The sequence below is a fragment of the Callospermophilus lateralis genome, unplaced genomic scaffold (assembly GCF_048772815.1).
Source record: "Callospermophilus lateralis isolate mCalLat2 unplaced genomic scaffold, mCalLat2.hap1 Scaffold_146, whole genome shotgun sequence".
NCBI classification, from domain to species: Eukaryota; Metazoa; Chordata; class Mammalia; order Rodentia; family Sciuridae; genus Callospermophilus; species Callospermophilus lateralis.
Genome location: NW_027512598.1, coordinates 766,042 through 793,835, shown reverse-complemented (window position 1 = coordinate 793,835; position 27,794 = coordinate 766,042). Strand labels below are relative to the sequence as shown.

Below are 27,794 nucleotides of genomic sequence, written 5' to 3'. Positions count from 1 at the left end.
GATCCAAAGTGGACACTTGATCTCTCGTTTTTCTTAACCAATCAAGTTTCATCATAACTAACAACACCCTTCTTCTTAAAACACTCTTCAGCCCTCTGTAACTCAGCATTGTTCCAGTTTTCCCTCTTCCTCTTCAGCCTGTCTAGATTCTTTCATGGGTTGCTCTTTCTCTATCCAATGGTTAAATATTTAAATTCCTTAGATTCCTGAACTAGGCTGTCTTTTTTTTTTTTAAACTCTTTACTCTCCCTATGGTCCATCTCATACACTGCTATTTTTTCACTTTCAACCTAATCATAAACTAATATTTTCAACATTGGGCCTTGCTTGCTGCTGTATCCCATGTATTTTTTTGCCTACTTTGACATCTTATTTCACTTGTCTCACAGGAGACAATGTTTTGGGTTTTTGGGGTTTGTTGTTGTTGTTTGCTTTTTGTGGGTTTTTCTTGTTGTTGTTGTTGTTTTGGTTTTGGTTTTTTGATTATTAAACTGGGAATTGGACCCAAGAGTGCTTTACCACTGAATTGCATTCCCAAACCTTACTTTATTTTATTTATTTATTTGGTACCTGGGATTGAACCCAGGAGCACTTAATCACTGAGCCACATCCCCACCCCTCTTTTTTATATTTTATTTAGAGACAGGGTTTTGCTCAGTTGCTGAGGCCAATGTTGAACTCACCATCCTCCTTATTTTAGCCTCCTGAGCCACTGGGATTAAAGGTGTGTGCCACCACACCCAGCTTTGTGTCTTATTTTAAAATAGGTTCTCACTGTGTTGCTGACAGTCTTGTTAAGTTTCCGAGACTGGCCTCAAACTTGGATCTTCCTGCCTTAGCCTCCTGAGTCACAGGATTACAGTCATCTGCCACCATACCCAGCTTAAAAAAAATTTAAAAAGCATTTTTTTAATAATGTCTTTCAGGGGCTGGGGATGTGGCCCAAGCGGTAGCGCTCGCCTGGCATGCGTGCGTCCCGGGTTTGGTCCTCAGCACCACATACAAAGATGTTGTGTATGCCAAAAACTGAAAAATAAATATTGAAATTCTTTCTCCCTCTCTCTCTCTCTCTCTAAAAAAAAAAAATAAAAAAGACCTATTTAAAAAAAATAATGTCTTTCAGTGTTCTGGGTATTGGTAGTCTCAACTTGGCAGTTATCACTTTATAATAATCAGATAATGGCCAGTGCTGGTGTCATCTCATGTGAAATAACTGGTTCTTTTTTCTTAAAGAGAAAGAGAGAGAGAATTTTTAATATTTATTTTCTTTTTAGTTTTCGGCAGACACAACGTCTTAATTTGTACGTGGTGCTGAGGATCGAACTCAGTGTCGCGCGTATGCCAGGCGAGCGTGGTACTGCTTGAGCCCCAGCCCCAGCCCCCAAAATAACTGGTTCTTAGGCTGGGAAGATCTAAACAGTTGGGAACCAGAATGCTAGGGCTTCTTACACACTTCTGTCTCTGTGTGGTCTCTCCACATGATCTCTCCAACATGGTGGCTTCAGGTTGGCTATACTGCTTACATGGTAGCACAAAGCCCCAAAGATATAAGTTCTAAGAGTGAGAAAATAAAACCTGTGTATTCTTTTGACCTAGCCTCAGAAACATCATTGGGATTGTTGAATCATATTTTATTGAGACAATCACAAAGGCCTGTCCATAGTTCAAGGAGGTAGGACATACACTCTACTTCTTGGTGGAGAAGTAACGAAGTTGGAAAAACATGCAGAATGAGAAATGTAGTAACAACTTTTTGAAAAACATAGTCTTCCACAGTATACCTTATGGTTAAAAGTTATAATTAAAACTTCACATACCTCTGACATGCAAAATACACTCACTTCTTATCCCCCAAAGCCTGGGATTTTGGGTTTTTTGTTTTTGTTTTTGTTTTTTTTTTTTTTTTTTTGCTAAAATCTGTCCACAATTAATAAAAATTGTAAACCAAGAGCTAAAGCTCAGTAAGCCTGAGGCAGGTAAAACACAAAGAAAATCACACCACAGTGCATCATAGTCAGCTTTAAAATACAAAAAATGTTTAACAGTTGTCAGGCGTGGTTATATACACCTATAATCCCAACTACTCAGGAGGCTGGGGAGGAGGCAATCACAAGTTCAAGACCTGCCTGGACAACTTATTGAGACTATTTAACAAAAAAAAAGGTTGGGGATGTAGCTCTGTAGTAGTAGTCCCCAGGTTCCATCCTAGTATGAGATATTGGGATGGGGGGGTGGTAATTGATTGTCCATGATGAAAAATCAAAAATGTTTCCTTCAAGATCAAGAACAAGATAAGAATGTTCACTTTCACCATGTTTACTCAACATAGGAGTTCTAGAGCAGTTATCGCAAAGTTGCCATAGCAGTTATAGCAAAGTTGCAGGATGCAAAATAAAAGCAAAAAAATCAGTTGCATTTCTAAATAACAATGAGCACTGCAAAAAGGAAATTAATACATCTCCAGTACCACAGTAACAATAAAAAAGGAAATTAAGAAAGCAATTTCAGTTCTAGTAACACCAAAAAGAAAATATCAAGAAGGTAAAAGACTTGTACACTGGGAACTACAAAAACATTGATGATAGATTAAAGAGGGCATAAGTAAATGGAAAGACAGTTCATGTTCATTAAGTGAAGGTATTGATAAGATGACAGTTACTCCCAGAATGATGTCCAGATTCCATGTAATTCCTATCAAAATCCCATTGGGAATATATCCAGTATTCATGGAACTGAAGGCAGATATTGTTTGGGATTTGTTTTATGGGGGCTTCTTTTCATGTGTTTGTTTTGTTTTGTTTTGTTTGTTACTGGAGATTGAACCCAAAGGCATTTTGCCTCTGAGACACATCCACAGCCCTTTTTCTTTATTTCGAGACAGGGTCTCATTAAGTTGCTGAGGCTGGCTTTGAACTTGTAATACTCATGCCTCAACCTCCCAGATAGCTGCAGATATTGTTAAATGGCACTTAATACCAAAATGTTCTTCAAATTCAATGTAGTTCCCTTCAAAATCTGAACAGTGTTATTTACAAGAAAAGACAAAGCCATTCTAAAATTCATATGAGATCTCAAGAGACCCCAAATAGCCAAAATAGTCATGAAAAATAATAAGGTTAGAGAACTCCTACTTCCTGATTTCAAAGCTTATAAAACTGCAGAGATTGAGGTAGTGCAGTACTGGCATAAGGACACATATATAGACTTTAACTACATATGAAATCTATTTTTATTTATTTTGGAGGGATGGGTACTAGGGATTGAACTCAGGGGCATTCTGCCACTGAGCCACATCTTCAGCCCTGTTTTGTATTTTATTTAGAGTCGGGGTCTCAACTGAGTTGCTTAGCACCTCACTTCTGCAGAGGCTGACTTTGAACTTGAGATCCTCCTGCCTCAGCCTCCCAAGCTGCTAGGATTATAGGCTTGCGCCACTACGCCCAGTATATGAAGACTATTTTTAAAATACCAGTTTTCTCCATATATTCAATGTAATACAGGTTAAATACCCAGCATTTTTTTTAATTAACAAGCTAATTCTCAAAGATATGTGAAAATGCAAATCATCTAAGATAGCCAAAACAATTTTGAAAAAGAAGGATTAGATTTGAGGGCTTTCTCCACCTGGTTTCAAGACATAAAACTATACTAATCAAGATGTTTTAGCATTGGTATGAGGATATACTTACAGATGAATGGAACAAAATGAAGAGTCTAGAAGTAGCCCCACGCATATATGGTCTGTTGATTTTAGACAAAGGTATAACAAACTTGTAAAAATGATAAATATATATATAATAACATGCCTTGCACATGTGAGATACTGGGTTTGATCCTTAGCACCACATAAAAATAAATAAAATAAAGGTACTGTGTCCATCTACAACTAAAGAGAAGAAAACAAGATTGAGTTCCCTGTCTCCTTCCCAGCTATTAGCTAGAGGCTATCTTTAGCCCCTAGAAGCTACTGTTCCTGGTCCTTGCACTTGTGCTTCCAGTCTCAGAATCAGCAATGGCACACTGAATCCTTCTGCTTAGAATCTCTAATTTCCTTTCTACCCATCTCTTATCTTACTCTAGCCAGAGAAAATTCTTTGCTTCAAAGATATCACATGATTATATTGAACTCACTTAGGTAATCAAGGATGATCTCATTATTTTAAGGTTCCTAACTCTAATACTTCTGCAAATTACATCATACATACCCACAGTTTCAGACACCAGGGTATTTACATCTTCAAAGCCATGCTGCATATTACAATGATAAAACAAGAAAACAACATCTATCATCACCACTACTTTTCAGTGTCATATAGGATTAGTCAATGTATTAATTAAAGAAAACCAGTTAAGAGATTTAAATATTAGAAAAAGGCACATCCATCATTATTTATTAATAATATATGTACCCAAAATACCAAGACCCAATTGTCAATGATGGTTTAGTAAAGTGAACAAATACAAGAATATATTTTTAGAAATCATTAATTTTCCAAGGTTAGGAATCTGGCTCAGTGGCAGAGCATTTGCCTAGCATGAGTGAGGCCTGGGTTCAGTCTTCAAAACTGAAGGGAAAAAGGAAAACTTTAGTTTTCTCATTAATCAGAAATAATAAATTGCAAATACAGTGGAAAAAAGTTATTCATCACAGCAGTAAAATACTGATAAGGTAAAGGAATATAAAATTTTAATGAAACTTAGAAAATATATTTGGAGAAGCTTGACATTCTGGCTCTAAAATTTACCTGGAATTCTTTTTATAAACACACAAGAATGAGACTTACCACATACTAAATCATAAAATAATGACCACAGAAATTAACTGTGATCTAATACAAAAAAATAGCAAATCTATTAAAGAACATATGATAATTTAGAATAATGATCTTATCAAGATACCATTTTTGGCATACACAATTGCTAAATCCATTTACTAAAGGATTTACTAATTCTTTTCCCCAAAAATTTGAAATGTCAATCAAGATGCCATTTTTCAGGTAGGAGGGAAATATAATGATGAACAGTGTATTAAAAGCTGCCAAGAAATTATTGTTAGGTCTGATAATGGTATTATGGTTGTATAAAACAATTCACATTTAGAGATATTTATTATAACACGTAGGAATAAAATGACTTAATATCGATTTTTTTTCTTCAAATGCTGTAGCAAAGAACAAAAAGGATAGGTAAAGCAAATTTTAACATTTTTGTGAATCTCAGTTATTAATATATGGGATTTATTGTAATAGATGCTCTAAAACCTTCAAGTATATTTGAATTTTTTTATAATAGAAAACATGTTAGCCTGGGGGTATGGCTGAGTGATAGAACATGTATATGCTTAGCATGCATGAAGCCCTAGGTTCAATTCCAAGCACTACCAAAAAAAAAAAAAAAAGTTAATGGCATTTCAAATCTTTGGGGAAAAAAGTTAGTAAAAATCCTTTAGTAAATGGATTTAGCAATTTTGTATGTTTAGGGAAAAATACACCATTAGGTTTCTTTCTTCCACTATATACAAAATAAATTTTAGAAAACTAAAGAGCTAAGTGCTAAGCACTAAACATATGACTATTAAAAAACTAGAAGAACCTAGAATATATATATATATATATATATATATATATATATATATATATATATATATATATATATATTAGTTATCAGTGGGCCTTTATTTTATTCATTTATATGTGGTACTGAAAATTGAATTCAGTCCCTCACACATGCTAAGCAAACCCTCTACCACTGAGCCACAACCTCAGCCCCATATTTTTGGTATATTACAGATACCCTTTTTTTTGGACGGGGGGTGGGGATACCAGGGGTTGAACTCAGGGGTACTCAACTACTGAGCCACATCCCTAGCCCCATGCCTTTTTTTAATTTTACTTAGAGACAGGGTCTCACTGAGTTGCTTAGCTCCTTTCCATTGCTGAGGCTGGCTTTGAACTTGCCATCTGCCTGCCTCAGCCTCCAGAGCTGCTGGGACTACAGGCATTTGTCACTGCGCCCAGCCATATACCTTTTTAAACAAAACAAAACTCAGGAGCTATAAAGGAAAAGACTGATAAAATGTGACCACATAAAAATTAAAAATTTCCACAAAACAAAAGAGCATTAACAAAGGAAAGGGGATAGAGTAGAAGGAAATGTTTATAACAAATAATAGGGAAAAAAAGGAGTAAATATCTTGAAAGAAATATATTTTAATAATAATTAAAAGATTAAAAAAGTGAATTGAAATAGAAGTACAAATTGCTAGCAACATATAAAATGATTCTCCATTAATTAGAGACCTGAAAATATGGTGAATTACATTTATGGATTTCTGGATGTTGAGCCAGTGTTCCTGGGATGAAACCCACTTGATCATGGTGTACTGTCTTTTTAATATGTTTCTATGTGATTTGCCAGGATTTTACTAAGAATTTTTGCATCTATGTTCATCAGGGATATTGGCCTGAAGTTTTCTTTCCTTGGTGTATCTTTGTCTGGTCATAGGTTGAGTTTAGAAGGGTTTCCTCCTTTTCTATTTCATAGAATAGTTTGAAGTGGATTGGTGTTCTTCTTTGAAGGAAGGTCTGGTAGAACTCAGCTGAGAATCCTTCAAGTCCTGGGCTTTTCTTTGTTGATAGGCTTTTCATGGCATCTTCAGTTTCATCGCTTGAAATTTACCTGTTTAAATTTTGTATATCTTCCTGATTCAATTTGGGTAGGTCATATTTCTCTAGAAATTTGTTGATGTCTTCAAGATTTTCTGTTTAATTGGAGTATAAGTTTTTAAAATAGTTTCTGATCATCCTCTGTATTTCAGTGGTGTCTGTGGTGATATATCCTTTGAGTTTTTTCCCTTTTTCTCTTGGTTAGCATGGCTAAAGTTTTCTCGATTTCATTGATTTTTTTTTTGAAACACCAACTCAACAGTGAGATCATTTTTTAAAAAATACATTGGCATAATTCTAAAGATTGGCAAAATTCAGTGTGGGTAAGATACAAGGAAGAGTAGGTACAACTTTGTGTAGATAATCTGGTAATGTCTATTAAAATTAAAATGTGCAATTTCTGCTTTTATATTTTTTATCTTAAATATTCCTATATGTGTTCAAAAAGTCATTGACTTTTGTACAAAACGTCATTGTACAAAGGGTTCTTTGTACAGAGTCACGTATAATGTTGAGAAACTTGAAAATTCAAAAGGCAAATAGAGTAAGAATAAATGAAACATGGTACAGTTAAATTCTTGGATCTATAGATTAATTAAAGAGAATGAGGTCAGTCTATTTATACAGACATGAAAAGCTTTCTTAGAAACATTGAGAAGATAGTATATCTAATTTTATTTTTTTAAACAAAATTTTCTGTTTGTTTTTATATAGAGAGAAATGCTCAAAAGTGGTTTAGAAAAAATAAAAATTAATTGATGGTATGACAGTTTTACCCCATAATGGATTATACAATGTAATAAAAAACTTTTGCCATTTTGCATTAATTGTTTTGTAACAGTATTTTATATTCATGTAAATTTTAAAAACTAAAGGTATGCATGTCAAAACTTGTACAATCCAAGTAGGATCTGTAGATTGAGCCAATGTCAATTTTTGTACTCTATTGCAGTAGCCCCTACTTATCTGCAGTTCACTATCCATGGTTTCAGTTACCTGAAGTCAACCACAGCCCAGAAATGTTAAATGTAAAAGTTCAGAAATAAACATTTTAGATGTTTTAAATTGCACACCATTCTGAATAACATGTAAGTCTCATTCTTTCCCACCCAAGATCCAAAACACTTTAACCATAATTTTTACGCTACGTACCCTATCCACCTGTTACTTACTGAGTAGCCAGTTAGATTATCAAATCCGCTGTTATAATATCAGAGTGTTTTGCTTAACCTTTTATTTTACTTAATAACGACAGAATACAAGACTAGTAATGCAAAGAAGGCACCATGACATAAAACAGATTAATTCTTCCACTGAGAAGCATTGTTGCAGGGCTTATAGAAAAATACATAGTAATTTTAGAATTCAGTATTACCAGCATTTTTAGCATCCATTGAGGGTCTAGGAAAGAATCTCCTGAGGATAAAGGGAAACTACTAATGTAAAATTATATAAATTTTTACCACTGGGGGAAGTTGGGTGAAGGGAGTGTGTACTAGTTTTGCAACTTACAGAGTCTATAATCCAAATTTTTAGAATTAAATAAATAAATGAAACAAAATTACAAGTTAAGGAAAGGATAATAATTTGTTAAAAAAGGAATCATGGTTTTAGTTACTAAAATCTTTCAAATAATCATTCAAGGAACAAAGATGAGAAGGAGGATTATTTTCTGTACCTGTTTTCTCTTTAGGTTCTAAACGAACTTGAATGCCATGGAGTTGCTGTATCAGAACAAAGCCGAGCAGAACTGGAACAGAAAATAGATGAAGCTAGAGAAAATATTCATAAAGCAGAGGTAAGGGGGCAGCTAACTATGGCATTTTGCCCAACTCCAGTCAATGTCACAGCTGTGATGTACACCTTTGAAGCTGAGTTCCTACACTTATTAAGTTGAAGGGGAATCACCATTTAATTTATGTCCACAGTAGTATTATTGAGTGCCTGCTTTGTAGAAAGTATACATATAGCAGACTTTGAACCTGCTGTGAAGAGTTCATAATCATGAAAATTACATAACAAAAGAATTAAGTCACAATAAAGATATTAAAGTTTAACAAAGTAAAATGATAATCAAGTTAATGGTAGAGATATTTATGTTTATATATAAAATGATAACTTATATATTATAGAATATATAATAACATTTATATATAATTTATATATTATATAATAATACATAGTAATATATTTATATAAGATTATATATGTTTATATTTAGAACCTAAAAAATCTCCCTTATATGGGTGGTTTCTGAATCCAGGGGCATGAACTGGGTCTTCAGCAATAGAGATTTGGTTGAGAAGCGATAGGGCATAATAAAAGTAATTTTTTTTGGACTCATGAGATCTTTTGAAAGTTGTATAAAAACTATGAAACCTCTCCCACAAAAAAAGAAATGTACATGTTGTGTAAAGCATCAGAGTTCATCAACCCCAGGCTAATACTCCTTGCCCTAGAGGGGGAGAGGTCAAAATGAGAGAACAAGAAAGTATTAGCAAAAGGGGGCAGGCACAGGGTAGAGTTTGGCAGTTGAAAGTGATTAGAATAACAGATTTTTGTAAGGAAATGTGATAGAAAGTAAGTAAACTAGGTCCAGTTCACAGAGGACACACATGTGTATTCATCTACTCTGCTACAGCATGATGAAGGGATATGGAGGTAGACATTAAAAAAAAAAGACCAAGACTTTACAACTCTCAAGAGATATGTTCTTATTTGAAAAGCCTAAAGAATGCCAAAGATAACCAAGACTGTGAAGCACAAGTGCCAAAGAGTGGCCATACAAGTATGCTTCAGGAAGTGGAGGACACGGGGAGCATTGGGGGAGGGGTTTTCAGAGCAGAGGTAGGACTTAGGATGGTGTTGGCCAGTGAATAGTATTTAATTAGTCAGGGAAAAGGGAATAACATAGATCTGTGGCTTGCAACCTCAAGAAACAGAACTTGAACCAAAATATGAAGGTAGGAAGGAGGCAGGTTTTAGTTTGATGTTGAGAAATATTTTCTAAGAGTCAGATCTTCTGAGTGGCAGAATAAGTACATAATGCAACACTGTAAGGGCTCAGGATTCTGGGCAAGCATCTGTCAGGGACTCTGTACAAGGAATTCTGGCATTGGTTGAAGGTAATCTAAACTAGTGATTTTCAAACACCCCTTTATTGCTCTAGAGGTTTTGAAAAAGTGCTTCCGTGGTTGTGGGGTAAGGGTGAGGTGACAGAGGCAAACACAGGATATATGAGCGTGTTTTTGACAGAGCCCCATGGAAGTGATTTGAACCAGAATGGGTTTGCCATCTTCATGGTCTAAAGAAGCTCCGGTAACCTCTCCTCTGCTTCTTTCCTGGCATAGTCTGACCCACAGCCTCCATAGTGAGAAGGGCAGGGTGTGCAGTGAGCAGACATTTTCCTCTCTGAATTCAGAGTCACAGCTAAACCACTACCCTCTGGTGCTGGCCAAGTACTGCTGGCGGGCCCTTGCCAGTTTGGAAAACACTGGCTTGTGGTAGAAGAGATTATTATTCTATTGTTTTGTTTCTCTTCACTCTGGATGAAGCCAGTATTACCGCCTTAGTGGAACAGAAGTGATTACCTTAGAACAAGTCTCAGAAGTTTTCTGAAGGGGTTGTACTTATATTTTCCATTTACAGACTCCATCCATGGTATCACTATCTAGTACCTTAACTCCACTAGTGCCTCTACTACCACATCTTTTATAGTAGTAGTACTAACAGCTGTCAGTCTAAATAAAGGCCTAAATAAAGGCCAGTTGACCTTTTATTTCCCTGAGTATGAGTATGCTAAACTACACTGTTAGCTTAAAACTAAGAATATAAAGGGAGATTCCCACAACAGAATATTTCACCTCTCCTAATACATTTAAGTCTGCATTCTCAAAGATCATTTTCGTTCCCAAATATGGAATATGCTAAAATTATAATGTCAGATTATCTCAGTTTTGAATGTCTGTAAAATGTAATTAATTCTATTTTCTTAAAATGATCTCTCAGTTTCCTCATATTAGAGAATTTAAAAAAAATTCCCAGCTAAAATTAACTGGCAAATAGGAGGGCATGTGTATTTGGGCAGTACTTACAAGATTGTCATAATGAAATTTTTTGATAGACTAGAAAACAAGAGAGATTGACATTAATTGTTTTGTACATACCCTTTTTCTTTTCTCTGCCTGTATATCTTTTGCATTGGTTTTTCTGAATTGCATAGTTACTCAATAGCTTTTTACCTAATTATAAATACCTGTTACAAGAGAGAGAAAGGTGGTTAAAATTGCATTATAGCTTTCAAGTTTGGTTTTTAATTCCTGCTAACAAGAGCCTTATTAAGAATCTGCTTTATCCAGTCTTTCCTATATTATGTCTCCATTCAGTGTTGCTAATTAGAATAAAAGTCATTTGTGGTCTTTTGTAATAGGTTAAAGAATCTTCCAACTAGAAGAAATTCAAAATATAAAAAATGCTTTTCCAAAGACTAGAGATCTTTAATTCTTGTCTGGTTAATTTGGGGCAGATTTACTAACTGATTAATTCAACCACTGCATCAGCTATGTTCCAGATACTGATGAAAATACTATACTCACTGGGCATGGTGGCACACACCAGTAATCCCAGTGACTCAGGAAGCTGAAGCAAGAGGATCACAAGTTCAAAGCCAGCCTCAGCAACTTAGTGAAGTCCTAAGCAACTTAGCGAAACCCTGTCTCAAAATAAAATAAAATAAAATAAAATAAAATAAAAAGGGCTTAGGATGTGACTCAGTTAAGTTCTCTGGGTTCAGTCCCAGATACAACAACAACAAAAAATAATACCAATAGTGATGGACAAACTCTTGTTTTACTGTCATGATCTTTGGATTGTCTCAGGAGTATTTGTAGGAGCTATATCATGTCTTCAGCCTCTAATTCAGGAATTTGAAATAAGACAACTGTTTAAATGAAATGTTAATTTTTTAAATTTTATTTTTATTTTTTGATACCAGAGATTGAACCTAGTGGCACTTAACCACTAAGCCACATCCCCAGCCCTTTTTAATTTTTTATTTTGAAACAGATGGTTAGGGCCTCACTGAGTTGGTGAGTCTGACCTTAAACTTGCTTCGATCTTCCCGCCTCGGCCTCCCAAGCCACTGGTATTATAGGCATGCACCACTATGCCCAGCTAATAATAATGTTCTTAGTATGGTATTTAGAAATTCAAATTTTTTGAAATGCCTTTTGTCATATACACACACATTCATCATTTATGTTATTTTTTACATAAATATTTAAAAAGTAATAGCTTAGAGTGTTACAACATAGTGATGTTAAATGTAATTCCCATGTTACTACAATGAAAATGGCTATACAATATACAAAAAGAAATGAGAAGGGAACTAAAACATGACACTGAAAAATCAACTAAACACAAAATACAATAATACAGGAGGAAGTAGGGACTAAAAAGCTATAAAGCATATATAAAACAAACAGGAAGACAGAAGTCCTTTCTTATCAGTAATTACTTTAAGTGTAAATGTATTAAATTGTCCAGTCAAAACTTAGAAATTGGCAGAAATTTGCTTTCTATAGGAGACTCAACTTTAGATCCAAAGACACAGACAGATTGAAATAAATGGGTGGAAGAAGATATTCCATGCAAATAAGAACCAGAAGAGATCAGGGTTGCAGAAAGACAAATACTGTGTGATTTCACCTGGATGAGGCACCTAAAGTAATCAGATTCATAGACAAAAAGTAGAATGGAGGTTACCAAGGGCTGGGAGAGGGAGAATGGCAAATTGTTGTTTTTTGTTTTAGTACTGGGGATTGAACCCAGGAGTGCTCAGCCACTGAGCCATATCCCCAGCTCTCATTATATATATATATATATATATATATATATATATATATATATATATATATTAGAGACAGCATCTTACTGAGTTGCTTTAGGGCCTCTCTAAGTTGCTGAGGCTGGCTTTGAACTCACAGTCCTCCTACCTCAGACTCCCGAAAAATTATTGTTGAATGTATAGGGTTTCCGTTTTGCAAAATGAAAGAGAGCTGGAAGATAGTGGTAATGGCTGCACATCAGTATGAATGTACTTAATGCCACTGAACAATACACTTCAAATGGTTAGTTAGCATGGAAAATTTATGTTACATACACTTTACTACAATAAAAAAGAAGGTGAGCCAGGCGCAGTGACACATACCTGTAATCCCAGCCACTCAGGAGGCTGAGACGGAGGATCGCGAGTTCAAAGCCAACCTCAGCAATGGTGAGGCACTAAGAAACTTAGTGAGACCCTGTGTCTAAATAAAATACAAAATAGGACTGGGGATGTGGCTCAGTGGTTGAGTGCTCCTGAGTTCAATCCCTAGTACCCCCACAAAAAATAAATAAATAAATAAAAAGAAGATGAGGGCTGGGGTTGTGGCTCAATGGTAGAGCACTTCCCTAGCACATGTGAGGCACTGGGTTTGATTCTCACCACCACACAAATAAATAAATAAAGCTATTCTGTCCATCTACAACTAAAATATTTTAAAAAATAAAGAAGAAATAAATAGATAGATGGATAAATTTAAATAAAAATAAAGGTATTGTGTCCATCTGCAACTAAAAAAATATTTTTAAAAAAGGTGTGTGTGTTCTTTAAAGTAGCTTGTAAAGAAGTCAAAAGTTTTAAATAGTAGTCTAGTCTGTTCATGACTTATGTTGTTTCAGAATGTTTTTTAGTTTACATTATACCTTTTTTCTGGGTTGGTCGAGTTCTGTTTTTTTGAACAATGAAATGATTAACACAACAAGGAAAAAATAATGTGAGAAATCAAAGATAGGACATTTTTAGTAACCTCCTTTGGTGTAAGATCTGTAAGAGGAACTATAGACTACATTATCCTTTGTCCAAGATGTTCACTAGATTCTATGATCTGAATTAAATGTGTATTTGAAAACCAAAGTCCAGCCAGACACAGTGATGCACACCTGTAATCCCAACAACTTTGGATGTGAAGGCAGGAGGATCATGAGTTCAAAGCCAACCTTAGCAAAAGCTAGGCACTAAGCAACTCAGTGAGATCCTGTCTCTAGATAAAAATACAAAATAGGGCTGGGGATGTGGCTCAATGGTTAAGTGCCTTTGAGTTCAATCCCCAGTACCAAAAACAAACAAACAAAAAAAATCCAGAGTTCGGTTATATAGTATCAGTGAATTAACAAAAGAAAAATATCAAATTATTCTTTATATAAGCACACTTTTATAGATACAAGTTTCCCCCACACCTGGTACTAGGGGTTGAGTGATTGAACCCTGGGATACACTACCACTGAGCCATGCTCTCAGCCTTTTTATATTTTTGTTGAGATAGGGTCTTGCTAAGTTGCTGCAATTGGCCTCAAACTCACAATCCTCTTCCCTCAGTCTCCTGGGTTGCTGGGATTACAGGTGTGTGTCACTATGCCGAGCCCTGTTTTATCTTAAATTGTCACCTCATAGAGTGCTATCATACATGAGTAATTTAAAATTACTGTGCTACTCTTGTCCCTCAGTGACTCAAAAATAATTAAGACCCTTGTTGTAATGTTATAAAAAAAATCCAGTTATGTAAAAAGGTAAGGCCTCATTATTACAAGGATAATGAAATGACAAGTTTGAACCTACTATAAAAACAATTTTCAATCATATTGTGTCCAAACTTACATTATGTTAGAGCCTGTTATTGTGCAGTTTTACTGTACTCTTAATGTTAGCAGACCTCTTGACTAATCACTTTTTTTTTTTTTTTTTTTTGGTATGGGGAATTGAACTCGGGGCATTCGACTACTAATACCTACTAAAATAGGCCACATCCCCAGCCCTATTTTGTATTTTATTTAGAGATCAGCCTCCCAAGATGCCGGGGATAATTATAGGCGTGTGCCACCACACCAGGCAACTAATCATTTTTTAAATTTTTTGTTGCAAAAATTTTCAAGCATACAGAAAAGAGAAGAATAAACATGGACTTACTGACATCTATATTTAACATCTATATTATGTTTTGCAATATTGGCTTTATACGTTTATTAGACTGACACATTATTTCTGTTCTATAAGGTGCAAGTTAGGTCTACCAGCCTAGTTAGAGGCAGGTTAGATTTTAGGCTGGAATGCTTCAGTGGTGATGCCATGTTTTCCATAACATCAGGAATCATATAGAATAAAGTTGTCTGCAGTTAATGATATGAGTGGTCATTTTTTTTTAAGCTAAGGGCAATAATTTAATGCAGTAAGCTAAATTCACACAAAACCTGTATACTGTGAACTACAAAAGTGGTTTTTGTAGTTACAGTTTTAGTCAACTACACATTTCCACAAGTACTTACAAATATGTTAAAAAAACACTTCCCCAAATGCTTATCCTACCATTAGCTCATTAAATATTGCCATTCCTGCTCCTGAAAGTAGATGATTGGGAAAATGAGTTCTAAAACTTAAAAAGTAACCTAGGTCCAAAAGGTTTTAAATCAAAAAAGTCTTTCAACATAGAAGCATCAACATGAAATTTTTAAGTTTCTAAAAAAATAAAAATAAAAAAATCACTCTTTAGAAAATATTAAAACAAATTATCATTTAAAACACATAAACATTTTTACAAAAACTTGTAGTTTCAAATATCATCTCCTTAAAAGAAAACCAGTTCACTATGTTTAATAACATCTCAGACCACTGTTGTCTAAAAACTTCAGAATATGTAAGGCATATGTCTCAGCTGTCATAGTCAAAATGACACTTAGATTTCACATGTTAAACAGCTATAGTATAGCTTATAATGGCACAAATATACCTAACACATAAATACTACTTCATCCTTTACATAGTCAAAAGTCAGAAGGAACTGCATAATTTGTAAGGTACTTTAACTTACGTGTAGTCATTAAACTCAGTAAGTAATTCAAGTATAGTCATGTAAAGGCAGGTAATTAAAGGCTCAAGGACCACTCTAAAATCAAAGACATGAAAATAAAGGCTGAAAACTTTGTTTCTCCATCTTTCATTTACATGCCTAGATATTAGGACATTACTGAACAAAATACACAATTATTATATATGATTTCCACAGAATATAATGAAATTTCATGAAGTACAAAAATTATCAATATCCGTAGTTTGCTTCATCAAATGCTTTTCTAGCTCGTTTCAATTCTTCATTCATGGTAAGCAAGTCTTTAACCCTAGCAAACTTCCTTGGGTCCTTTCGAATCAAGAAGACCATATCTTCAACTTGTACTCGACCTTGTCTTCCAAATGACATTGCCTTGTGAGTCATTTCAGTGATGAACTCAATGACAAGATCTTCAAGAATATCCACTGACTCAGTGTAAGGATTCTGGTCATCCCCAAACCCATACATCATACATCGTAATTCTTTAGAAAAAAAGTCTCTTTCTTTTACCCTGTCCACCTTCTGCACCTCCTCCAATTTCTTCATTTTCCTCCTCAAAGGTCGGGTCTTCTTCCTCATCTGCCATCATGAGTGGTCACTTAATTAAGGTAGTGCTACTGGGTCTTTCTCCTGTAAAGGTTCTTTTTTACCCCATTGTGTTTGTCAAAGTATTCGTTATTTCTGGTGGGGTGAATAGGTATTTTCTATCTTGAGTATTGTTCTGACCTGATAGGTTTTTTAAAATCAACTTTATCAAAATATACTATATATACAGTAAAATATAACCATATTAAATGTATAATTCAATGAACTTTGACAAATATATAGCCTAAATCACCACCACAATCAAAATATAAAATATTTCTGTCATCTCAGAAAGTTCTCTTGTGACCAGGTAACAACGGAAGTGTTTTCTATCTTATGGATTAACTTTACTTATTCTGTATTTTCTTTAAATGAAAGAGAGTATGTACTCTTGTATCCAGTCTCTCCCTTTCGATACATATATTTGCTTACCCATTTACCTGTTCATATATATTTGGGTTATTTCCAGATTTTTACTCTTTATTTATAAGAATATACAAGTAATATACAAGATTGGACATGTTTTGATTTCTCTAAAAGTGGAATTGCTAAATCATATTGTAAATGTGTGTTTATAAGAAACTGCCAATGTGTATTCCAAAGTGACTGTACCATATTATACTCCCAAGATATGGGAGTTCTAGGGGCTGGGATTGTAGCTCAGAGGGAGAGCGCTCGCCTAGCATGGGCGGGACCTGGGTTCAGTCCTCAGCACCACATAAAAATAAAGGCATTGTGTTGTGTCCATCCATCTACACCTAAAAAATAAATGAATAAATGTTAAAAAAAAGGATATGGGAGTTCCAGTTCCTTCACCAGCATTTAGTATCATTGGTTTTTATATATTTGGCCATTTGAGTGGATATACGGTATATTTCATTGTGGTTCTGATTTGCATTTGATTGCTAAAATGCTGAGTCTTATAATTTTTTGGCCAAACATATATCCTTTTTAGTATTTTACCCATTTTTAAAATTTGGGTCAGTCTTAATTCTATGTATTAATCATTTTTCAAATATATGTATTGTGAATGTTTTCTTCAGATTTTGGCTTGCTTTTCATTTTCTATATTGTAAATTTTTAATTTTGGTGAGATCTGATTTATCAGTATTATCTTATGGTTAAATCTTAAGACATTTTTGGCCCACACTAAAGTTGTGATATATTCTCTTATGTTTTCTAAAAAGTGTTGTAATTTTAGTGTTCTGTTTGGGCTATGATCCTAAGAATTATTTCAGTTGTTGAGGTCCAGTTTGAGTTAACAGTCATGGTTTTTCTTTTCAACATAGAGATGCAGTTTTCCCAGCAGTTTTCCTCATTACCTTTGCAACTCTACTGAATACAACTGACTATGTATGTGTGAATCTTCCTTTGATTGTGTTCAGTTCCATTGATCTATATGTCTATCCTTATGCCAGTGTCCAGTCTTAATGACTTTAGAATAATAAGTCCTGGGATCAGTTACTGTAAGTCCTCAAATTGTTTGGACTATTCTCATTTTCATCAGCTTATCAGTTTCTACAAAAAAAAAAAAAAGATGGCTGGGATTTTGATTGGAATTATACTGAATGTATAAATCAATTTGATGAAAATTGACCCCTCAATAATATTGAGGAGTCTTACCCTATGTATTTTCAGCTTATGAATTTTTGTTCATTTTTTGTTAGATTAATTCAGTTGTCATTTTCTAAATCCCATATTATCTAAATTTGGCCCCATATTATCTAAAGTTGGAGTCCATTCAGAGTGTCTTCTGTATCCCTTTGATGTTACCCCCAATAGTTTGAATACTTTCTTTTAAGCACAACAAGCTTTCATAGGCTCACCTTATATTTTCCCTGCCCAGACTTAGAATTAGCTCCAAGGAGATCAGATTTATTTATTTGTTTGTTTGTTTGTTTCCTTTCTTTCTTTCTTTTATTTTTCATTTTCTTTTCTTTAGTTGTTATTGGACACAACACCTCCATCTCATTCATTCATTTCTGTGTGGTGCTGAGGATCAAACCCAGCACCTCGAATGTGCTAGGCAAGCACTCCACTATTAAGCCATAATCCCAGCCCTCAGATTTCTTTTAATAGAGAATGAAATTTAGGCACTAATGTCTGAGCTATGAAGGTCTGGGCTTATTACTGTGAGCGTCATTTATTTTTTGTTCTTTCTTAGATTTATTTTTTTTTAATATTTATTTTTTAGATGTAGATGTACACAACACAACGCCTTTATTTTTATGTGGTGCTGAGGATTGAACCCGGGTCCTGCCCATGCTAAGCAAGCGCTCTACCGCTGAGCCACAATCCCAGCCCCTCTTTCTTAGATTTAGTGCTATGCATTTATTATTGTTTTATGATCATGAGTTAATTTTGGTATATCCAATTAAATTTAAAGTTAGAGGGATTTTATTAAATTTCTTTGATTTTTTTCCCACTTTTACATTGAAAATCTCAGTACTTTTTTTCCTCTCCTTTTTTAAAAATATCTTTATTTATTTTTGTGTGGTGCTTCGCACATGTGAAGCAGGTGTCTTCCACTGAGCTACAGCCCCAGCCCCTTTCTTTCTTTTTATGGAACTTCTTTATCCTTTTATACATATTAAGCAGTATCAAAACTACAAAATTTTTAGATTTTTTTGCAACTCTCTTTGAATGTAGAATATATCTCAACAGCAGTTCCTGCCTTTTTAAAAGTATTTTTTAGTTATAAATGGACACAATACCTTTATTTATTTATCTTTTAATATTTATTTTTTAGTTGTAGTTGGACACAATACCTTTGCTTTACTTATTTATATGTGGTGCTGAGGATCTAACCCAGTGCCTCACCCCCATGCTAGGTGAGTGCTCTACCATTAAGCCACAGCCACAGCCCCCAGTTTTTGCTTTTTGTAATGGGAGTATATTAGACAGTTTTCTGTTACTGTAACAAATACCAGAGGTAATCTCCTTATAAAGAGAAAAGGTTGGGGACTGGCATTGTAATTCAATGACAGATCACTCACTTAGCATTTTTGAGGCCCAGGGTTTGATTCCCAGCACTGGTGGGGTGGGGTGGGGGTCCAGATAAAGTTAAAGAGAAAAGCTTTATTTCTGCTCCTAGTTTTGAGGTTTTAGTTCATTTGTCCCATCCCACTGCCTTTGGGCCTGTGGTGAGGAAACACTTCATGATGGGGAACACATGATGGAGCAAAGCTGCTTACCTCATAACCAAGCCACAAACAAGACAGCAAGAAAAAGGGGTAGGGTCCCATTATCCCCTTCAAAGTCATACCTCCTGTGACTGGAAGACCTCCCACTGGGTCCTACAAGTTTCCACCACCTCCCAATCATACCAGGCTGGGAACTAAACCTATAACACATGGGCCTTTAGGGAGCATTTTAGATTTAAACTATAGTAGAGGGATTAGCTTATAAAAGGCTCACTGTTTTGTATAACAGTTATTAATCTGGGATAAAAACATTAAAACAAAAATCATTTGACAGAGATGGAAAATGACCCAAAGCATGTTAAAACCAAAGAGGAATCGCCATTTCAAAGAATGGGCCTGTACTGGTGACATTTGCATTAAGCAGCTCTTAAACTGTGAAGGGCAGCACACTAGAGCACAAGCAGAGATCCTTGTTCTTAATGACTTGAGGATGGACATCAGGCAGCCCAAAAATTTGCATGTAAATTAGCATCCAATCCTTGGCCAAAACCTGAGTCCTTATGTGAAGCATACTCTAAGAAGCTTGCCAGGAAATAACTGGCTGAAAGGCAAAAAAAAAAAAAAAAAAAAAAAAGGAAAGAAAGAAAAAACTAAGCAGAAATTTTAGCTATTGCTTACTGCAGGCAAACAAACACTGATCATTAGAAACCAGTAATGAGTATATTAATGTCAGACAAAATGGATTTCAGGCCAAGAAAAAGATGATTCATAATGATGAAAGGGTCAGTTCATCAAGATACAATAATCTTGGATATTTGTGTAACTAACAATACAGCTACAAAATGCATGAATCACACCCTGACAGAACTAAAAGAAGAAAAAGACAAATCTACAATTGTAGTTAGGAAAGTTAATAACCACTTTTCAGCAAATAATAGAACAAGGAGATGGAAAATCAAAGACTATGGAAAGACTTCATCCTATATGCTACTATACAACTTTACCTAATTGGCATTCACAGACTATTCTGCTGCACAAGAGTAGAATGTATGTCTTTTAAAATACACATGTACCATTCAGCTGCATTATATACTGGATTGTTAATCAGTCTCACTAAGTTTATAAAGATTCACATACAGGGCTGTGTGTGAGGCACTGGGTTCAATCCTTAGCACCACATAAAAATAACCATAAATATTTTTTATTTAATTCATAGAACAATTCTGGGGGTGGACACATTTAACTCCATCTCACAGATGAGAAAGATGATTTAACTGAGATCATACTGATTTTGGTATGATTTTGGTATGATTTTGGTAAATTGTTTTACCAATGGTTCCTAATAAAACATGTCGCCTTATCTAAGCAGTCCCCTCCCACACTGACTCTGGGCATTCTGTCCTTCTACAACTACAAAAAAAAAAAAAAGATTCAAAGTAAGTTCTGTGACCCATCAGAACTAAATTAAAAATCAGTAACAGAATGATACCTGGAAAATGCCCAAACATACAAAAATTAAATTATTCAAACAATAATTTGTTGTTGCCTTTAAAAACTATCCCTAACTTTATAGCAAACACAGCAGTGTTTTATTGCTTTTTACTATGCTGGATGTTAACTGCATTTCTTTTACTGGTTTTTCCTGATATTACTTAAGCACTACATTCAGCCATAGAGTTGCCTGGAGGACTGGGTCTTTCCTGTGTCTTCTTTCATCCTCACATAGGTAAAATTGGCCTCCCTAACAAAGTTGAATGGCCCTTATCAGTGAGCTTCGGCTTCTAGCAAATGGATTTGGCCAAACCAAATCACAAGGACAAGCCCAGAATCAGTATGGGAGGGGACAACTTGGACAAGAAGGCATGATTCATTAGGAACCATTGGTAAAAAAATTTACCAAAATCAGTATGATCGCAGTTAAATCATTTTTCTCATCTGTTAAATGGAGTTTAATGTACCCACCTCAGAATTTTTGGTTAAGTAAATTTTTATGAAATTTACAGAAAGGTATATTCCAAAGCTTTTAATCAGTTTGCATATCATCAAAATTGATTTGAAAACACTGGAAAATTCTGTTTATAAGCAATTGTTAAAATATAAGCAATTGGAGCTGGGTGTGGTGGCACACGCCTGTTATCCCAATGGCTGGGGAGACTGAGCAAAAGCAAGGTGCTAATCAACTCAGTGAGACCCTGTCTTTAAATAAAATGCAAAATAGGACTAGGGATGTGGCTCAGTGGTTGAGTGCCCCTACTCTCAATCCCTGGTATCAAATATATAAATAAATAAACAATTGGAATCTCTTGAGGATTTTGAGGAAACAAGCCAAACTAATTCCCCCTGCTCTATGCTCACAACACAGATCACTTTCATGATCCCAAAATAAACAAGAATTTTTTTTTTTCCCACCAGCCAGCAAGCATTCAGTTCTTCAATAGACACCTGGCAGTGATTTAGTTCGGCTCTGACATTATCAACCTGGAAATGGCATCAGATCCCACAGATTGGCCCCAGATTGCCCCCACTTTAGATACAAGTCACAAGCCCAGGTTTCCAGAACTTCTGCCAACTGCCTAAAAATTGGGATTCCCACAATCCCCTTGCTTTTAGGCCAAATTAACTGGCTAGAGCCATTCACAGAACTCAGAGAAACACATTTACCAATTATAATGGGTATTTTAAAGGATATGAATAAACAGCTAGATGAAGACATATATAGGGCAAGATCTAGAAGAATCCTGAGTCCAGAAACTTCCATTCCCATGGAGTTGTATACCACCATCCCAACATGAAAATGAGCTTTTGTTCACCTTCCTGCAAGCCTCCATGCATGCAACTGTCCATAAGCTCTCCAAACCTTCTCATTTTATGGAGACTTCATTGCATAGACATGATTGAAGTATGGACAACCACGTAGAAATTTATTGGACAAAGGAGTATGATCTAGTGCTAATAGACTGAGTGGGGAAACCAAGCAAGGCCTGTCCAGATTCTTCTTGGCCTCTCTATGCAGCATTCATTCTTACTGGCATGTGATAGGACCCCTCCTGAAATGATGTCTTATGATCTTCTCTCATATAGGTACACTGATGATTTGGGGGATGGGATACTGAGGGTTTAACTCAGGGACACTCAACCACTGAGCCATATCCCTAGCCCTTTATTGTATTTTTATTTAGAGAAAGGGTCTCACTGAGTTACTTAGAGCCTCGATGTTGAGGTTAGCTTTGAACAGTGATCCTCCTGTCTTGCCTCCCGAGCCACTGGGTTTAAGCATGTGCTTGGAGGATTTGTAGGATGAACCAGAAAGCAAAAAAAGAAAATATTTGATTGGTTAATGTGGAGCAGTAGCCTTATTTAGATCCTTTCCTGTTAGAAGGTAGTTGGCAGTTTTTGACTGATGAAGCTTTTTTCATTTTACCCTTTACACTGAGTTGGGTTCCTATTTATTTACATAGGAATCCAGGATACTGGAGCCACCTTAGTCTCATGGCCTACCAATTAATTATTTTAAAAATTAACATCAGATCAAAAATTAATTCCAAAGTAATCTAAATGTAACAGGTAAAATTATGAAACTCTGAAAAGAAACCATGAAGTAAGTCTTTATGACCTTGGATTAGTTTCTTATATTTGACACCAAAAGCCCAAGCAAAAAATGTGGGGGGAAAACTACATAAATTGAACTTCATCAGAATTAAAAACTTTCATACTTTAAAGGATGCGATCAAGCCAAGTGTAGTAGCAACACGCCTGTAATCTCAGCATCTCATGGAGGCCCTCAGCAACTTAGTGAGACCCTGTCTAAAAAAAAAAAACAGAGAGCTATGGATGTGGCTCAGTGGTTAAGTACTCCTGTGTTTAATCCAGAAAAATAAAAATAAAGGATGCTGTCAGAAAGGTGAACAACATCTCAGAATGGGAAAAAATGTTGCAAATCATGTACTTGATAAGGGACTTGTTTCGAGAATACATGAAAACTCATCTTAAAAAGACAAAAATAACAAGACAATCAGCCCAATTTTAAAATGGGCAAAGACTCTGAATAGATAATTCTCCAATGATGTACAGATGTCTAATAAGCACTTGAAAAGATGCTTAACACCATTAGTCATCAAGGAAATGCAAACAAAGCCATGAGTTTCACACCTACTAGAATGACTGGAATCAAAAAGGCAGACTTTAATAGTTGTTTGCCATGATATGGAGAAACCATATGGTGCTGGTGGGATCAACAGTGATTCTGCAAGTGAGTTGTTGCTTTATGACCCAACAATGTACTCCTATCTATACACCCTAGAGAAATGAAAACATGCACACAGAAAAAGTTGTATATGAATGTTATAACTACATTATAATAGTCAAAAAATAGAAACAACCCAAGTGTCCATTAGTTGACAAATACAGAATATTATTTGGCCATTAAAAAGATGGAAGTACTGATACATGTTACAACAGAGATTAACCTTAAAACATGCTAAGTGAGGGGCTGGGTTGTGGCTCAGCGGTAGAGCACTCGCCTCGCACATGTGAGACCCTGGGTTCGATCCTCAGCACCACATAAAAATAAACAAAATAAAGATACTGTGTCCATGTATAACTAAAAAAAAAATTTTAAAAAAACATGCTAAGTGAAAGAAGCTAATCACAAAAAATCCACATATTTTATGATTTAATTTATATTAAATATCCAGAAGAGGCAAATCTACAGACAGAAAGCAGACTAGTGGCTGCTCAGGGCAGCAGGGAATGAGCAATAGCTCAATCATACTGAGCTGTTTCAGGGATGATTAAATGTTCTAAAATTGACAGAAATGATTGCGTGCACTGTGAATGTACTATAAACCATTGAATTGTAGTCTTTAAATGAGTGAATTTATGATATATGAATTATATGTCCATAAAACTATTACCAAAAAAGGGAGGGAGGGAAGACAAAAGAAAGGTAAAGATTCTTTTTTTTCTGTCTTTTAATTACATATTAAATTTATTTTTTCATGAGCGATCAAAAAAGCTAATTTTTCAAGAATATTTACCAAATGATGTCCCTTTAAGCCAAAACTCTAATTACTTTACATAACAATCTATATGATACCCCAAACCATTCAATTTTGAACTTTAAAATGGTTAGGATGGTAAATTTTGCCTCCATTTAAAAAAAATTATATGCTTTAAAATCTCTTAAGATAACAACATTAATTCAGCCATAAAACCCCACTTGAACAAATCAGAGATCAGGTTGTTTTTGACACCAACTTCCCAAGAAGAGGTAGACTAAAATTGTATTATGAGTGGAATCTGTGAGAGTCGAACAGAAAGCCACCAAGAGAGGGTCATCAGAATTCTCTCATTGGGGGTGCTGGGATTGTGGCTCAGTGGTAGAGCACTTGCTTAGCATGTATGAGTTACTGGGTTTGATCCTCACTACCACATACATATATACATACATACATACATACATAAAATTAAAAAAAAAAGAATTCTCTCATTGGAAATTTCAAAGTTAAAAGAAAGAGACCACCATTCTAATATGTGAAACAATTAAGCTGAATTTATTACTTGCTAAATAACAGAATGATCTTTTTTGTTTTTTAATTTATTATAATTTGTTATATATGACAGCAGAATGCATTTCAATTCATATTACATATATATAGCACAATTTTTCATATCTCTGGTTGTACACAATGTAGAGTCATGCCATTCATGTCTTCATATATGTAGTTAGAGTAATGATGTCCATTTCATTCCATTTCCTTTCTTATCCCCATGCCCCCTCCCTTCCCATACCTTCCCTTTGCCTTATCTAGAGTTTGTCTATTCCTCCCATGTTCCCCTCCTCATCCCCATTATGAATCAGCATTCTTATATGAGAAAACATTTGGCATTTGGTTTTTTGGGATTGGCTTACTTTACTTAGCATTATATTTTCCAACTCCATCCATTTACCTGCAATTACCATTATTTTATTCTCTTTTAATGCTGAGTAATATTCCATTGTGTGTGTATGTGTGGTGTGTGTATGTATATGTATGTATGTATACACACACACACACACACACACACACACACATATACAGTTTAAATATCCAATCATCTACTAAAGGACATCTAGGTTGGTTCCACAGTTAGGTATTGTGAATTGTGCTGCTATAAACATTGATGTGGCTGTGTCCCTGTAGTATGCTGTTTGTAAGTCCTTTGGGTATAGACTGAGGAGTAGGATAGCTGGGTCAAATGGTGATTCCATTCTCAGTTTTCTAAGGAATCTCCATACTGCTTTCCAGATGGCTGCACCAATTTGCAGTCCCACCAGCAATGTATGGGTGTGCCTTTTTCCCCACATCCTCTCCAACACTTATTGAAGAGAGAGAGAGAGAGAAATTTTTAATGTTTATTTTTTAGTTTTCGGCGGACACAACATCTTTGTTTATGGTGCTGAGGATCGAACCCGGGCCGCATGCATGCCAGGCGAGCGCACTACCGCTTGAGCCACATCCCCAGCCCTGTTTATATTCTTAATAGCTGCCATTCTGACTAGAGTGAGATAAAATCTTAAGAGTTAGTTTTGATTTTCATTTCTCTAATTGCTAGAGATGTTGAACATTTTTACATATATTTGTTCATTGATTGTATATCATCTGTTCAGTTCCTTGGCCCATTTACTGATTGGGTTATTTGGTTTTTTTGGTGTCAGGGTTTTTGAGTTCTTTATATAACCTAGAGATTATTGCTCTGATGAGCATGTGGTAAAAATTTGCTCTCATTCTTTAGGCTCTCTATTCCCCTCACTGATGTTTCTTTTGCTGAAAAGAAGATTTTTAGTTTGAATCAATAACATTTGTTGATTCTTTTAATTCTTGCACTATCGAGACTTACAGGACCTAATCCAACATGATGGAGATTAGGGCCTACTTTTTCTTCTTTTAGGTGCAGGGTCTCTGGTTTAATTCCTGGTCCTTGATCAACTTTGAGTTGAATTTTGTGCATGGTGAAAGATAGGGATTTAATTTCATTTTGTTGCATCTGGATTTCCAGTTTTTCCAGCACCATTTGTTAAAGAGGCTATCTTTTCTCCAATATATGTTTTTGGCACCTTTGTCTAATATAACTGTAATTATATGGGTTAGTTTCTGTGTCCTCTATGCTGTACCATTGATCTACCAGTCTATTTTGGTAACAATATCATACTGTTTTTGTTACTATTGCTCTGTAGTATAGTTTAAAGTCTGGTATAGTGATGTCACCTGCTTCACTCTTCTTGGCTAAGGATTGCTTTAGCTATTCTGGGTCTCTTATTTTTCTAGATGAATTTCATGACTGCTTTTTCTATTTCTATGAGGAATGTCATTGGGATTTTGATTGGAATTGCATTAAATCTGTATAGTACTTTTGGTAGTATGGTCATTTTGACAATTTAAATTCTGCCTATCCAAGAACAAGGGAGATCTTTCCATCTTCTAAGGTCTTCTTTAATTTCTTTCATTAGTGTTCTGTAGTTTTCATTATAGAGGTCTTTCACCTCTTTAGTTGATTCCCAAGGTTTTTTTTTTTTCAGGCTATTGTAAATGGGGTAGTTTTTCTTTCAGAGGATTTGTCACTGATATACAGAAATGCCTTTGATTTATGAGTGTTGATTTTATATTCTCATACTTTGCTGAATTCAAACATTAGTTCTAGATGTTTTCTGGTGGAAATTTTTGGGTCTTCTCGGTATAGCATCATATCGTTGGCAAATAGTGCTAATTTGAGTTCTTCTTTTCCTATCCATATCCCTTTAATTTCTTTCATCTGTCTAATTGCTCTAGCCAGTGTTTCAAGAACTATTTTAAATAGAAGTGGTGAAAGAGGGCATCCCTGTCTTGTTCCTATTTTTAGAGGGAATGTTTTCAATTTGTCTTCATTTAGAATGATGTTGGCCTGGGGCTTAGCATAGATAGCTTTTAGAATGTTGAGATATGTTTCTGTTATACCTAGTTTTTCTAGTGTGTTGAACATGAAAGGGTGCTGTATTTTGTTGAATGCTTTTTCTGCATCTATTGAGATGATCATATGATTCTTATCTTTAAGTCTATTGATGTGTGATGAATTACATTTATTGAACAGAATGATCTTTACAAAACATTCTCTCTAAACAATCAAGAGCTGATATGTAGGATTTAGGAAAGCATGAATTTTAGGGATTGGCAGACTGGGAATGTTTTAGGGATTGACTCACTCCTAGCATGGGTGGAGGTTTTGTTTGGGGTTTGTTTGTTTGTTTGGTCAGTTATTTGGTTGGGTTGGAGGGAGCAGTATTTTTGCTGCTGGAGATGGAACCCAGAACTTGATTCTAAGCAAGTGTTCTACACTGAGCTGCACACTTCACCCCCTGCTCCCAGCCATGGTTTTTGGAGATGGCAGACTACCCGAAGCAGAAGTAAAGGCATGAATACTGGATGAGGCTGGAGATGATTGTCAATCAGAGAAGCATGGAG

General features: G+C 35.2%; 2 pseudogenes; one reads left to right on the top strand and one right to left on the bottom strand.

Moving 5' to 3' along the window:
- The window catches only part of LOC143387607 (F-BAR and double SH3 domains protein 2-like), a 124,335-nt pseudogene that overhangs the window by 64,658 nt on the left and 31,883 nt on the right, over positions 1-27,794 (top strand).
- Positions 15,800-16,175, bottom strand: LOC143387611 (transcription initiation factor TFIID subunit 13 pseudogene; annotated as a pseudogene).